Source organism: Rhipicephalus microplus, chromosome 8 (assembly GCF_043290135.1).
Source record: "Rhipicephalus microplus isolate Deutch F79 chromosome 8, USDA_Rmic, whole genome shotgun sequence".
Lineage (NCBI taxonomy): Eukaryota > Metazoa > Arthropoda > Arachnida > Ixodida > Ixodidae > Rhipicephalus > Rhipicephalus microplus.
The window spans coordinates 73,959,667-73,974,380 of NC_134707.1; the positions used below are offsets into that span (position 1 = coordinate 73,959,667).

A 14,714-nucleotide genomic window follows, 5' to 3' on the forward strand; every position below is an offset into this window, starting at 1 on the left:
GCAACATGTGCGAATGCTCCGCCTCCGTAGCTTTCTCTCTATACCGAGTATAGCAATAAGGTCTCATGGATCAAAGATAGTACTTATGGGAGCAGTTTTATATAAACAGCAGCTCATTCCTCAAAGTACTGCTTCTATTAAAGGGCCACTCAGCAGGCCCCGTGAGTGAGTGAGTAAAAACTTTATTGAACATGTCCGGCGTCATTGAGCGGGGTGGGGCTACAAGCACCCCGGCCTAGGTGACGGCCTCGAGTCCTTGGACCCGGGCGGCATCCTGGGCTTGCAGGACAGCAGCAGGCCCCGTACCAAATTTAATTAGACAGTAGAAGTTGTTGAGTGTCCGATGAGGAACGTTTTGCCACAAAAAGTTCTCGAATAGGTTCATTACGAGTGGAGAAAACAGGTTTTTCGAAGCGGCGCGAAACGAGGGTGAGAGGAGGCGAGCTCGAATCCCTTGCCACTTCTCCGCGTAGCCTTCGCAAGCCAAATATCTTCCCCACCCTCTCTGGCATCCGACCAAGAGATGAAGTGCGCATGACGTGCGCATGACGTGCGCATGACGTGCCCAAACAAGTCCAACCCTCGAGCCTGCGAGCAGCGTTGGTTTGTTGACCAGCGTTATTTTGTGGTCTTCTGCCTGTTTCTGCGGAATGGTTTGGAAACGCTGGCTTAGACGTGGTAGAGTAGATGAGCACAATGAGTGCGCGAACGCGTGGGAGCGTTCAACGGTGGTCGTCTGCTCAATGCGCTGACCGCGGGGACGTGAACGCATGCGAAACGCTGGCACATTAGCCCCGCATCTCGTAGCATTTCAGGAAAAATTATGAAAAAACAATGTGCACAATTTTTTATTGCGTCTCATTATTCATTTCAAGCTTTATTCATCTCTTAAAACAACCAATACATAAACTATGCATGTTGTCTTAAATAATTTTTGCCATGTCGCGTGGTATACTGTTGAAAACGTCTGAGCAGACTCGTCTACGTAGAGGACCAACGTCACCGCATTGCTGTGCACGTAGGGCCATTCCTACGCTTACGTCATGCCCTCATTCTCTACACGTGCGCCAGCAGAGGGGAGGGGAAGCAGCTTTCATCTTGAAAGTCGACCCATTTCCGCGGCGCGTAGTGTTGCGATGTTTGGCAGACGTGATCATGAACGCCCCGTCTACGCATTGCGCTTGTCAGCTCAAAATTGTCAAACCTCGTGAGTTGCTCTTTAAAGCCGTCCCAATATACGACCATTAGTATAGTTCGGTAAGCCTACTCTAACAGAAGTCGTTCAATATAGAAGGATTTAAACAAAAGCGAATTGGTCTACCCTTTATAGAAATGTCCATCTCATACCAAAACATAGTAGTAACATACGTCGTAGTAGTTAATTTACCAAAAGGCCGACTGCATGAGGGGAAACGACGTACTCCAAACGAGCGAAAAACAGCGAAAAACACGTGACACCGCTTGATCCGCTTTTTTTCTGTCCTTTGTTCTGTGCTTTTTTTAGCTTATTTGATCATGTATAAACCGTCCAAAATAAGCACTTGGGTACGTCAAAGTAAGTGAAGAAATGCTTGTAGGGCATTGTAGGGTACTGGTTAACATTTTTAAGGATTACGCATCCATAAACATCATGCAGTCTGGACGAGGCAAAGCCCCCCATTACAGTTCCATTGGTCACACATCGGGTCTGCACTTTTAAGTTTGAGGCTAGTGATCCGACTACTGACGTGCGTTTCCTAGATGTCACACGTGCGCGACGCACCTACTACCACAGAAGTGATTCGAAGCTTGTTTATTTGATAAAAATGTGGAATAATTGGGAACTACCCATAGACTGGAGCAAAATGCATTGAGTCACGTTGCCTCAAATTCCCTAAACACGTTCTATCGGAAAGAGCTTGCGATCTTCTTTCATTTGATACGAACGTCGCTTTAATTTGAATACTCATGGGGGTCGCGTAAGTTGCACATAGTCACGTAACTCACGTTTCGTCAATTTCTGACGCGTGCGATGCTCAAATAAGTGCATTCATATCAATATGCGTGAGCAGCACGCATGTAATGTTGAAAAATACACGAAATCATGTGACTTACTCACGTGACATGACGTCCGGGGAACAAGTGCCATCGCGAAGCACTCGCGATATCTTTATGTTTGATACCACTGTCAGCTATTACTCATGGAGGTGGAGATAGTCACGCGTAGCATTTATAATAGCATTTATATAGTACTCTCTAACTCCCACCTTCCACAACCTAATCTAAACCCTAATCTACCCTTTAATCCACCCTAACCTTACCTGCTTTTAGTACTCCGCACTTTATTACACTTCAAGCCACTCTGACGCTAAATAAAGTTGCTGTAGTATTCCATATAGCATAGCCCATCTCTGGGAAGATGCTGATCCACGAGCTCCTGGAGTGTGGCTAAGTGCATGCTCTATGCGACATCACTGTAACTGTGAAAAGAACTAACGAAAAAGTTTTGTGTATGGTCATGTTATTCATGGGCAACAGAACGAGCGCTCAAAAAGGGCGCGCCGCCAAATTCTCGCGACGAAGTGCCGAGAGGTCAACGATAAAAAAAGAAAACAAACATCTAAAGACTCCCTGGGCGCGCGACTCTCCCCTCTCGCAAACGTAGGCTTGCCGACGAACCTCCTCACCCCACAACGGCGGCCGAGCAAGCACTCGAATTTTCTAGATGGCAAGGGGCGTGGAGACGCCGGGTTGAGTCATCCATCGCGGACGGCCTTCGAGCCGTCTCGCCCTCTACCCAGCCTTCGCTGCGTATGGCGCAGACGAAATGACGAGAACCTTTTGGAATCTCACGCGGACGGTATTTAATCGAGCAGCCAAGGTGAGAGATCACGAGAAGACGGAAGTTAGTGCCAGAGCGCGTAGGGATTCCGCCGTCTAGTCGGCGAAGATTTTGTCCGTGGAGACAAAGCAGGAGACGAAGATGATTTCCACCTGAGGGGGGACGACTCGAGCTACAGGCAAGAGTGTGTGTTTACCGCTATCGAGTGAAGACGCGTGGCAACAGCCGCGTGTGTGAAGCCGACGTGTTTCCGGCGAAGAAGTTTGAAGCGTGGAGAGTGGTCAATTGAAGACGTGAGGTTTCCCGGAAGAGAAACTTCAGCGAGGTTTCCTGGAAGAGAAACTTCGGGGCAGCGGAACAACAGAGGTTTCCTGGAAGAGAAACTTCAGGGGCAGCGGAACGACAACAACGCTGGACTTTGAGTGAGTGATTCTCGGAAGAGTATCATCCAGACTTTTGTTCCAAGAACTTTGGACTGAATAGGTTTTCTATCTCTTTAGTCTTTAAGTGTCTTGGTTGTTCAATGCATGCGACTGCATTGTAGTGCGTATTGTTGTGTGTGTCCGTTGTTTCGAGTGTGGCTGATTGTACTGTGTAGTACGTTGTTTGATTGGTGACATATTGTCCTCATCTATTGTGGAGTGTGCATACTTGTGTATTGTTTTCGAGCTGCCATTATTGAAAATATAATTTTGTTTGTTTATCAACTCTCGGCTCTGACTTGTTCTTTGGGCCACAGCCGGCGTCCGCTGGCGCGCCAAAAAGGACCACTTCTAAATTGTCCACGCTTTCGTGGTGCGGTTCGGGGGGCCGATACTTCGGCCCTTGGAATTAGCCCGGCGATCGCCTCGCTAATTAACGGGACCTGTGTGACAATTATTCTGGCGTCCGCGACAGGACCTTTTGGTGCACAGTGTGTCCAAAGTAGTGAGAAAGAGCCTCGAGTTGTTGATAGTGCTATCGGAACGATTTTGTGTGTTGTTCAGTGTTCTTGTTAATGAGTGCAGGAGAGTGTTCCGATAGACTGATTTAGGCAAATACTTTTTGCACGCGGCAAGACTTCATTTGAGAGACGCGATGGATCTCGAAAAGTTAGTAGCTCTTGGTGAGAAGATGGGTCTTTCTGGCGTCGAACTACGGAAGTGGGTCACCCAGAAGGAGAAAGAAGAAAAAGAGAGGGCCAAAGAAGAAAAGGCAGCTGAGCTGGAAAAAGAAAGGTTGGCGGTCGAAAGAGCCAAAGCGGAAAAAGAAGCTGAGTTGGGGGGACAGAGAGAAGTTGGCAGCTGAGAGAGCCAAGGAAGAAAAAGCAGCTGAGTTGGAACGAGAGAGGTTGGCCGCTGAAAGGGCGAAGGAAGAAAGAGAGCCACAATTGAAGTTGGAGCTGGAGCGAGAGAAGTTGGCAGCCGAAAGGGCGAGAGAATAAAGCGAAGCGAGGGAGCGACAGCTCAAAGAAGAAAGAGAAGCGGAGATGGCTGAAAGGGAACGGCAGCGGCAGCACGAGATGGAACTCGAGCGGCTCCGTTTGCAACAGCGAAGTGAAACTCCCGTCCAAGCTAGAGTTGAAAGCAGCGAACGAGAAGATCATGGCTTTCACTTGAACCCAAGCAAGCTGCTCGTAGCGTTTGATGAAAGGAAGGACGACCTTGACGTGTACCTTCACAGATTTGAGACGATTGCAAGGAGCCAGAATTGGCCGGAACATCAATGGGCAACTGCGCGTACTTGATTGAGTGGTGAAGCGCTCAGTGTGTATGGTAGGCTGACGCCGACCGATGCAGCCAACTATGCAAAGGTGAAAGCTGCTCTGCTGAAGCGATTTAGATTTACTGTGGAAGTATTCCGGGACAGATTTTGGGCAGGAAAGCCAGCTGATGGTGAGACGGCTACGCAGTATGCCGCCCAACTTTGCCATTATTTCGACAGATGGATTGAACTTTCAGGGACAGCGCATGAGTACGATGAGCTTAGAGAGCTCCTAATTAAAGAACAATTTCTTACTAGTTGCCACCCAAGCCTGTCACTGTACTTGAAAGAGAGGAGAGCGAAGTCACTTGAAGACATGCTAGAATTAGCTGATCAATTCTTGGAAGAGCAAGGTGGCACTAATTTGGCCAAGGTCAAGAAGGAGTGTCCTGAAGATTCGAAGAATTCGGCACCCGAACAAAAGAAGCGTGCACCGGAGAGTGTTCCGCGATGTTTTCTGTGTAGCCGAGTCGGTCATCGCGCTAGCAACTGTCGAACTAACTTCACGAGTCCCACGGTCGTAAAATGTTTCAAGTGGGGTCAGACTGGGCACAAAGCAGACGCATGTCGAAACAGAGCGAGTCAAACTCACCAGGTATCCTGTGTGCTAACAGCACCAAAATCCGATGATAATGCCGTCACCGACGGATTTGTAGAATTGAAAAATGGGGAGAAAATCCCTAGTGTGGGCGCTGTAATGACAAAACAGCAAACAGGTGCTACAAAGGGAATGCCAACGCTGCCTGGAAAAGTTGCGGGCAAAAAGGTTACGGTGTTAAGAGATACCGGTAGCTCCACTGTTATCGAGCGAAGAAATTTGGTGCGGAAAAGTGAGTTAACAGGCAAAACGAAACCAGTTTCCCTAATTGACCCTACGGTTCGGATGCTTCCCGAAGCAGAAATTGAGATTGAACCCCGTACTTCAGCAGGAAGGTAACTGCTTCATGCATGACGACCCCCCTGTACGACCTCGTCATTGGAAACATCGACGAGGCGCGAGGGCCGAATGATCCAGAATGTCTGGGGGAAGACCCGAAGATAGAGCCCTCGCCAACCCAGCGACCGCGAGATACATGGAGGAGCATCCTGTGACGGACTTCACTCGAGCCCAAGGTGAAGCCGCGGCACAAGAGACAGCGAATGAGAAGATGATCGTGTTGAATGAGTTCACGTGCTGGGCAGCTGGACGTACGTCGGCAAGACCTCAACTGACAGACAGTGTAAAGGTGACGGAGTCGGTCAGTCAGGCCCAATGCCGTGACATGAACAAGCTGGTAAATAAACAGACAGGACCCGTTGAACGTTATGACCCGCTAGCAGTGTCGGAGGTGACAACGATGGCTGAGACGCCGCCTCAGATACCGTCGTTGGGAGGGGCTCGCCGGAACAAAACGAGCAAAAACAATAAGAAGAGATCGAGAGAGCACCAGAAAAAAGGGCGCAAGCGCCGCTCGAAATGCACCGGATAGGTGTCGAAGTCGATTCGGAATGTGTTTGACAGTGCTATATGTTAAGTTAATGTGATTGTTTTCCTGTGCCACAACTGTATGTCGAGTCAGTCAAAATGTTTGTTACAGTGATGTGATGTATAGTAATGATGTGAGTATAGTAATTGTTGTAATGAGAGAACTTTGTATTGTTTGGAATATGTGGTGGAGTGTTGTACTCATGAACCTGTGGTTACATTTCATGTGTTGTAAGATTGAATTGTAATGTCCAATTGTATTGATGGATCTATTGTGAATGTGACGTGTCATGAGCGACGGACTAAGTTACAGTCTTTGAGAGTGTGGGGACTGTTCGCACTCGTTTGTGTGGTTGTGAATATTATGAGATAATATTCCTAAAGTGGGGGGCAGTGTCACAGAACGAGCGCTCAAAATGGGCGCGCCGCCAAATTCTCGCGACGAAGCGCCGAGAGGTCAACAATAAAAAATAAAACAAACATCTAAAGACTCCCCGGGCCCGCGACTCTCCCCTCTCGGAAACGTAGGCTCGCCGACGAACCTCCTCACCCCACAACAGCGGCCGAGCAAGCACTCGAATTTTCTAGATGGCAAGGGGCGTGGAGACGCCGGGTTGAGTCATCCATCGCGGACGGCCTTCGAGCCGTCTCGCCCTCTACCCAGCTTTCGCTGCGTATGGCGCAGACGAAATGACGAGAACCTTCTGGAATCTCACGCGGAGGGTATTTAATCGATCAGCCGAGGTGAGAGATCAGGAGAAGACGAAAGTTAGCGCCAGAATGCGTAGGGATTCCGCCGTGTAGTCGGCGAAGATTTTTTCCGTAGAGACAAAGCAAGAGACGAAGATGATTTCCAGCTGAGGGGTGACGACTCGAGCTACAGGCAAGAGTGTGTGTTTACCGCTATCGAGTGAAGACGCGTGGCAACAGCCGCGTGTGTGAAGCAGACATGTTTCCGGCGAAGAAGTTTGAAGCGTGGAGAGTGGTCAATTGAAGACGCGAGGTTTCCTGGAAGAGAAACTTCGGGGCAGCGGAACGACAGAGGTTTCCTGGAAGAGAAACTTCAGGGGCAGCGGAACGACAACAACGCTGGACTTTGAGTGAGTGATTCTCAGAAGAGTATCATCCAGTCTTTTGTTCCAAGAACTTTGGACTGAATAGGTTTTCTATCTCTTTAGTCTTTAAGTGTCTTGGTTGTTCAATGCATGTGACTGCATTGTAGTGCGTATTGTTGTGTGTGTCCGTTGTTTCGAGTGTGGCTGATTGTACTATGTAGTACGTTGTTTGATTGGTGACATATTGTCCTCATCTATTGTGGAGTGTGCATACTTGTGTATTGTTTTCGATCTGCCATTATTGAGAATATAATTTTGTTTGTTTATCAACTCTCGGCTCTGACTTGTTCTTTGGGCCACAGCCGGCGTCCGCTGGCGCGCCAAAAAGGACCACTTCTAAATTGTCTACGCTTTCGTGGTGCGGTTCGAGGGCCGATACTTCGGCCCTTGGAATTAGCCCGGTGATCGCCTCCCTAATTAACGGGACCTGTGTGACATCATGAATAACCCTCAAATTGGATGTGACTCAAAAGTACTTGAAATTCGACTGATATAATGAGATATTGCGTTTCTGTAACGCCTCCTACTTAGTTAAGCTTGTGTACTGCGGTGAAGCGCCAAAATATGCTGCAGGAGAATTGTCAAGATTTCTTGACTTGTGACTACCTCACATTCTGCAGCATGATGCTTCTTGAATGAAAACGGGGACACTGGACATCGCTGTGTCAGTCACTTTGTAATATAAATATTCATTATGTGTCCCCAACTAGCCCAACTCTCAGTCCTGCTTCATAAAAATTGATTGCTGAAACCAGCGGCATCTGGCACCAGATCAAGCCACAGCGATCAGCACAGAAGTGGCATGTCCCGCGCTGCTGAGTTTCATACTGGGCCAAGAGATAATGCCAGAGCGTTTAGGGTTGTCACACCATCTTGAGACAGAGCATATAACGTGTCAGAGTGCATGCTGGGAGATTGAAAATGGCACTCATAAGTGCACCTTGTAGGCCTTAAATAGGTAACTTTCTCAAAGGTGTCGCCATTGCTTGAATACAGCTTTCTTCGGAAGCCTTCGAACTGCAATAAAACCCTACGTGCACGTATTCCTTATTGAGCTGCCGAAGATTTCCGTCAGTCCCCTCCACGGGTTGACCATCTTTACAGAGTGTATGATGAAAATGATGGAATGAAAGTACATTTTTTTGTCAGGGATAGTTCGAATGCTCGTGATCAAAGACATATAGGTACAATGATGCAATACAATAATACGTCAATGGGTAATTACGATTAAGATACATCGGTGGCACCAATTTTTTTTCTACATTTATTTAGCCTAGTTGCGCCACTACTCAAGAAAATAGCCTTCTTAAGGATGAATTTTCAGTTTTAAAATAAACCATCGTCTCCCTGTCTTCTATTTACTAAGAAGTAATGATGCTAAATATAAATTACACATTTTTGATGCTACACTGAGCATTGTGACTAATATAGGTGTCCAGATATCTGAGAACCACAAATGCTCAAAACAGGTGCTGCTGACAAAAACCAGAAATAAGCGCGAGATCTCGGGTATAGCTAACCGGTAAAGTGACACAACTGCTACAGTGAACAGTTATTCATCGAAAAGACGCCGGTTGAATCGCCGTTGAGTCCGTCGCCTATAGCTGCAGCGAAAATATTGTTACGGAGCTCGCAAACACACGGAAGAGAGGAATGAGCGTATTTCCTATATTTACATGCCAAAGTGACGCTTCAGAGCTGCCAGTCTCTCGCGCGGCGAGACCACTTCTTTTTCATCGAACTGTTGTCCACGACGGTAGAGCCATGCCCACTGCCTCGTAATATCACCCCCGGCGAACAAAGCGCCGTCACGGCGCCCCTAAGTCAATCAGGACTGGCAGTATAGTAGGGCTTTAGGCGCGACACATGAACAACATCAGTAGATGGTGTAGCAGAGGATGAGTGCGGTTGAACGGGAGTGATGAGGTAGTCGACGTCGGTGACCTTGCGGAGAACTTTGTAGGGTCCTGTGTATCGTGGGAGGAGCTTCTCGCACAAACCTTCACGTCGATACGGCGTCCAGAGTAGGACAAGAGAGTCATCAGGGTAGTCAACGTCGCGGTGCGAGTCATCGTAGCGGACTTTTTGTGCGGCCTGAGAAGCACTGAGCCGAGTGTGCGCGATTTGGCGAGCGACGCGGGCTCGAGAAGCAGCGTCCTGCGCATACACCGTTGGTTGGATAGTAGCAGAAGGAAGGAGTGTGTCGAATGGCAACGCAGGGTTGCAGCCGTACAAAAGAAAGAATGGAGAGTAGCCGGCGGTGTCATGTCTTGACGAATTATATGCAAATGTAACGTAGGGGAGCATTGCGTCCCAGTCACGGTGGTCAGCAGAGACGTACATAGACAACATGTCTGTAAGAGTTCGGTTGAGACGCTCCGTGAGACCGTTAGTCTGGGGATGGTAGGCAGTAGTAAGGTGATGTTCGGTAGAGCAGCTCCGGAGGATTTCGTCGATAACTTTTGCGAGGAAGCAGCGGCCCCGATCCGTCAAAAGCTGGCGCGGAGCTCCATGCCGCAGAATGACGTCATTTAGGAGAAAGTCTGCGACGTCTGTAGCGCAGCTAGTTGGCAATGCACGAGTTATCGCGTATCTGGTCGCATAGTCGGTTGCGACAGCGATCCACTTGTTGCCTGACACGGACGTCGGGAAAGGTCCGAGCAAGTCGAGGCCGATGCGGAAGAATGGTTCCGGGGGAATGTCGATAGGTTGGAGCAGGCCAGCCGGACGGAGAGCAGGACGTTTCCGACGCTGGCAGCGCTCGCAAGCAGCGACATAACGGCGCACAAATTTATACATGCCAGGCCAAAAGAACCGTTGCCGCACGCGGTGATAGGTGCGTGAAAAACCCAGGTGTCCCGCCGTCGGTGCGTCATGCAGATGTTGAAGAATAGTGGCACGCATGTGTTGGGGAATAACTAACAAATATTCCGGGCCATCAGACTTCATGTTGCGACGATACAGAATGTCGTTGCGAAGGACATATTGACGGAGAGAAGGGTCGGAATGTCCTGAAGATACTCGCTGAATGACCTTCTTGAGGGTTGCGTCCCGGCGCTGCTCTGTGCCGATGTCGTGCAAATCAGATATGGCGAGCACACAAGAATCGCCTTCATGGACAGCGAGGCTAGCAGGGTCCACCGGATAACGCGAGAGACAATCAGCATCTTGGTGCAACCTGCCCGACTTATAAATTACGTCGAAGTTATACTCCTGGAGACGTAGAGCCCAGCGACCTAGGCGACCAGTTGGGTCCTTGAGCGACGACAGCCAACACAGAGCGTGGTGGTCCGTAATAACTGAAAACTCGCGGCCATACAAGTAGGGGCGAAATTTCGCTACAGCCCAGACCAACGCAAGACACTCGCGCTCTGTTATCGAATAGTTTCGCTCAGATGTGGAGAGAAGGCGGCTGGCATACGCAATAACACGCGTTTGGCCTCCCTGGTGTTGAGCGAGGACGGCGCCGATTCCGTGAGCACTGGCGTCTGTGCGTACTTCAGTCGTCGCAGACGGGTCAAAGTGAGCCAGTATTGGTGGTGAAATGAGCAGGTCGATCAGCGTGGAAAACGCAGCTGCTTGGTCTTGGCCCCACGAGAAGGGCACGTTCTTTTTGAGAAGATCAGTTAGTGGTCGTGCAATTGTAGCGAAATCGCGTATAAAGCGGCGGAAGTACGAGCATAAGCCCACAAAACTCCGAACATCTTTGGTTGAAGAAGGCAGAGGGAAATTCTTGACAGCGCTAATCTTGTCAGGGTCAGGTCGGACGCCAGCAGCACTTACAAGATGACCAAGGATCGTGATTTGTTGTCGGCCGAAATTGCACTTTTTCGAGTTCAGCTGGAGTCCTGCTCGACGAAAAACGGCTAAAATGGTCGACAAACGAGTTAAGTGAGTTTCAAATGTTGGGGAAAAAACAATCACATCGTCGAGGTAGCAAAGACAGATGGACCATTTATAACCACGAAGAAGAGAGTCCATCATGCGTTCGAACGTTGCCGGGGCGTTGCACAGCCCAAAAGGCATAACCTTGAACTGATAAAGGCCGTCCGGTGTGATGAAGGCAGTCTTTTCTCGGTCTAAGTCGTCGACAGAAATTTGCCAGTAGCCCGAACGCAGATCAATAGATGAGAAGTATCGCGCGCCATGAAGGCAATCAAGGGCGTCGTCGATTCGTGGCAGCGGATATACGTCTTTGCGGGTTATCTTGTTCAAGGCACGGTAGTCAACGCAAAATCTCCAGCTGCCATCCTTCTTTTTCACTAAAACAACAGGTGACGCCCATGGACTTGAAGAGGCCTCTATGACTCCTTTGGAGAGCATTTTCTCGACTTCTCGTTGTATGACCTGGCGTTCGGACTGGGAAACACGATACGGTCGCCGTCTAACAGGATTAGCATCGCCGGTATGTATTTGATGACGCACGAAGGACGTTTGCCCTAAAGGGCGGTCATCGAAGTCGAAAATATCTCGGTAGGTAGTCAGAACGTGGTGAAGTTGCGCCAATTGACAGGGCAGAAGATCAGGGGCGATCATCATCGTGATTTCGTCGCTAGGTGCGTTTGCTCGGCTGGCTGCAGTAGGGGACGAACAGTCTTCAGGGTCCAATGCCACGATGCTACATGCATCAAGTGGGGAAACGTGGGCTAACGAAATGCCTTGCGGGAGAACTTGGGTCGAACTACTGAAGTTAAGGAGCGGAAGCTGAACGTAGTTGTCCACAATAGTCACGATTGTATGCGGCACAGCAACACTTCGAGCCAAGAGCACATCCACCAATGGAGACACTATGTAGTCACCGTCAGGAAGAGCTGGTGATATCGTTAAGGCAACACACGTGGTGGCTTGCGGTGACAGCCGAACATAATCAACAGCGCACAAGCGGTGTGACGGTGAGGACGGCACAGGTCCAAGTCGAGGCAGTTCAAGTTGAAGAACGCCGGTTGCACAGTCGATGAGAGCAGCATGGGTGGACAAGAAATCTAAACCAAGAATTAGGTCATTTGGGCACTGCTCAATAACTGCAAAGAGAACAGATGTGGGGTGATCGGCGATAGTGATGCGTGCTGTGCACATTCCTGTGATGGCAAGACTTCTTCCGTCGGCGACACGAATAACGCCAGGGGCAGCCGGTGTGAGCACTTTCTTCAGGCGGCGACGAAGTCGGGCACTCATCACAGAAATATGCGCCCCAGTGTCAACAAGTGCAGAAACAGTCAGGCCGTCAACGTCGACGTCGATCAAATTTCGTCGTGTCGGCAGTACAAGGAGAGGATTTGAGGTCGGTACCGAGGATGCAGCTTCACCTCCAAGAGCTGCACCGCTTAGTTTCCCTGGTGAGAATTGAGCGGGGAGGTCGGGCGTCGTCGTAGAGGAGAAGGGGACGACGGGCGACGTCCTGGCGGCGAACGAGACTGGTGACGTCGAGGCGACGGTGAGCGGCTGTGCTGCGTATCAGGGGCATCGCAGGCGTAGGAATCGACGGGCAGAGGCCGGCGGTAGTTGTCGGCGATCGGCTCAGGAGGTTGGAAACGACGGTAGCTATCGGTGCGGCGAGCAGTGTTATACTGGTTTCGGGACGAAGACCAATGGTTGTGGCAATACCGTGCGACGTGACCTATGCGGCGGCAGTTAAAGCAGATCGGCCGATCATCCGCAGTTCTCCATTCGGCCGGATTGCGAGAGCGTGGATAAGACCTTTCTTGGGGTGGTGACCTGGGGCGAGGCGGCGACCTTGAACGGAAGCCAATTGGTCGAGACTGAGCAACGGCGCAGACATCGAAGCCCAAATTGCTCAGTTCTTCCCGCACAATCGACTGTACCAAGCAAACCTGAGGTACTTGCAAATCGACGTGGCCGTTGGCGGGAAGAGTAGGTGTAATTGCTTCGATTTCCCGCCGGACAATTCGCGTAATTTCAGACGCTGGTGAAGACTGCCGATGGGAGGACAGTCCATCTTCGCAGGAGGACGTCGCTGCGGTGTTCGGCAGTCGAGTAAATGATCTTGAAATCCGCCTGCTTTTGGCCAGTTCAAAACGCCGGCATTCCTCAATAATTTCGTCGACGGTCGCACAGTTCCGGCACATTAGCAGGTTGAACGCGTCGTCCGCTATGCCCTTGAGGACGTGGCCAACCTTGTCAGACTCCGACATGTCGTTGTCAACTTTACGACATAGAGCCAGCACGTCCTGTATATATGAGATATACGGCTCTGTGGACGTCTGAGCACGTATAGACAACTCCTTCTTTGCAGCCGCCTTTCGACCGATGGGCTTCCCAAATAAGTCGCGAAGCTTTTCCTTGAAGGTGTCCCAACTGCCGATCTCCTCCTCATGGTTCTCGTACCAGACTTTGGCCGTGCCTTTCAGGTAAAACAGCACATTGGCCAGCATAAGAGTCGGATCATACCGGTTGAGAGCACTGGTGCGTTCGTAGTCGGCTATCCAGTCGTCGACATCAACTTGGTCCGTACCGCAGAACGTTCCAGGATGCTTCGGATGCGTCAGCACGTACGTGGGTGGGGGTGGGGCCAGTGGAGGCGTTGCCGTGGATGGTGCGGGCGTCGCCGAAGCCGATGGAGAGGTGGCCGTGGGATCAGTCCCGTGTTCCATCACGGAAACTCCGATTTGACGACCACTGCGGAGCTCCGTTGTATGGCGCTTCGTTACCCAGCACTCCCACCAATTTGTTACGGAGCTCGCAAACACACGGAAGAGAGGAATGAGCGTATTTCCTATATTTACATGCCAAAGTGACGCTTCAGAGCTGCCAGTCTCTCGCGCGGCGAGACCACTTCTTTTTCATCGAACTGTTGTCCACGACGGTAGAGCCATGCCCACTGCCTCGTAATAATATAGTAGGCCCACGTATTGGGCGATCTGGGTACACGAAGCGTTCGCCTGGGTATAACAGTTGCCACAGTGGCGAGGTTCTCATCCAAAGCTTGAAGGTTGTATTCGAACCACGACGCTCACATTTCTACAGAGGCAAAATGATAAAGGCCGTGTACTCTGCAAAGTTGCGGCCCGTTAAAAAAACCCGAGATTGTTTGAATTTCTGGTGTCCTCCACTACGGTGTATCATAATCACCTCGTGGTTTTAAGACTTCATTCCTACGCAATATAATAATTTATTGGTATCCACAATAAGCATGACAGCATGACAAATTTCGCTAATTTTGCCGACACACTTCAATAAATGTTTGTAATAAAAAAAGACGTACCATGCGAAGTTAACTCGGTTGATCGCAAGTGAAGTGAATGTGAGTAAAGGTAAACAGCTGTATAGCTACATGTGAAGAATGATATAGGGCTATTTATAACTGATATGTTTTACACACAAAACGAGGGAGGGCAATCTTTCTCATGACGTCGCATGAGCGTAATGCTGACGTCACGGACATTGGTCTAGGGCTGCACGTGTCAAGAAAAAAAACACTCTTGTTGTTTCTAGTTCGAGAGGTTATTTAGACATCCTTGAAATTGTATAGAACAATACACAATGATTAATATAATGACTAGTAGGTCCCAGCAGGGGTGTAAGTATCAGCTGGAACGCTTTTGAGAAACTC

At 49.7% G+C, this 14,714-nt stretch overlaps 1 long non-coding RNA gene across 1 annotated transcript in view; it reads right to left on the reverse strand.

Moving 5' to 3' along the window:
* The window catches only part of LOC142768609 (uncharacterized), a 90,702-nt gene extending 76,276 nt beyond the window's left edge, over window positions 1-14,426 (reverse strand). Inside the window, exon 1 of the long non-coding RNA XR_012885357.1 lies at window positions 14,367-14,426. This is a non-coding gene — a long non-coding RNA (uncharacterized LOC142768609). The remainder of the gene's footprint in view (window positions 1-14,366) is intronic.
* Window positions 14,427-14,714: the final 288 nt, after the last annotated feature.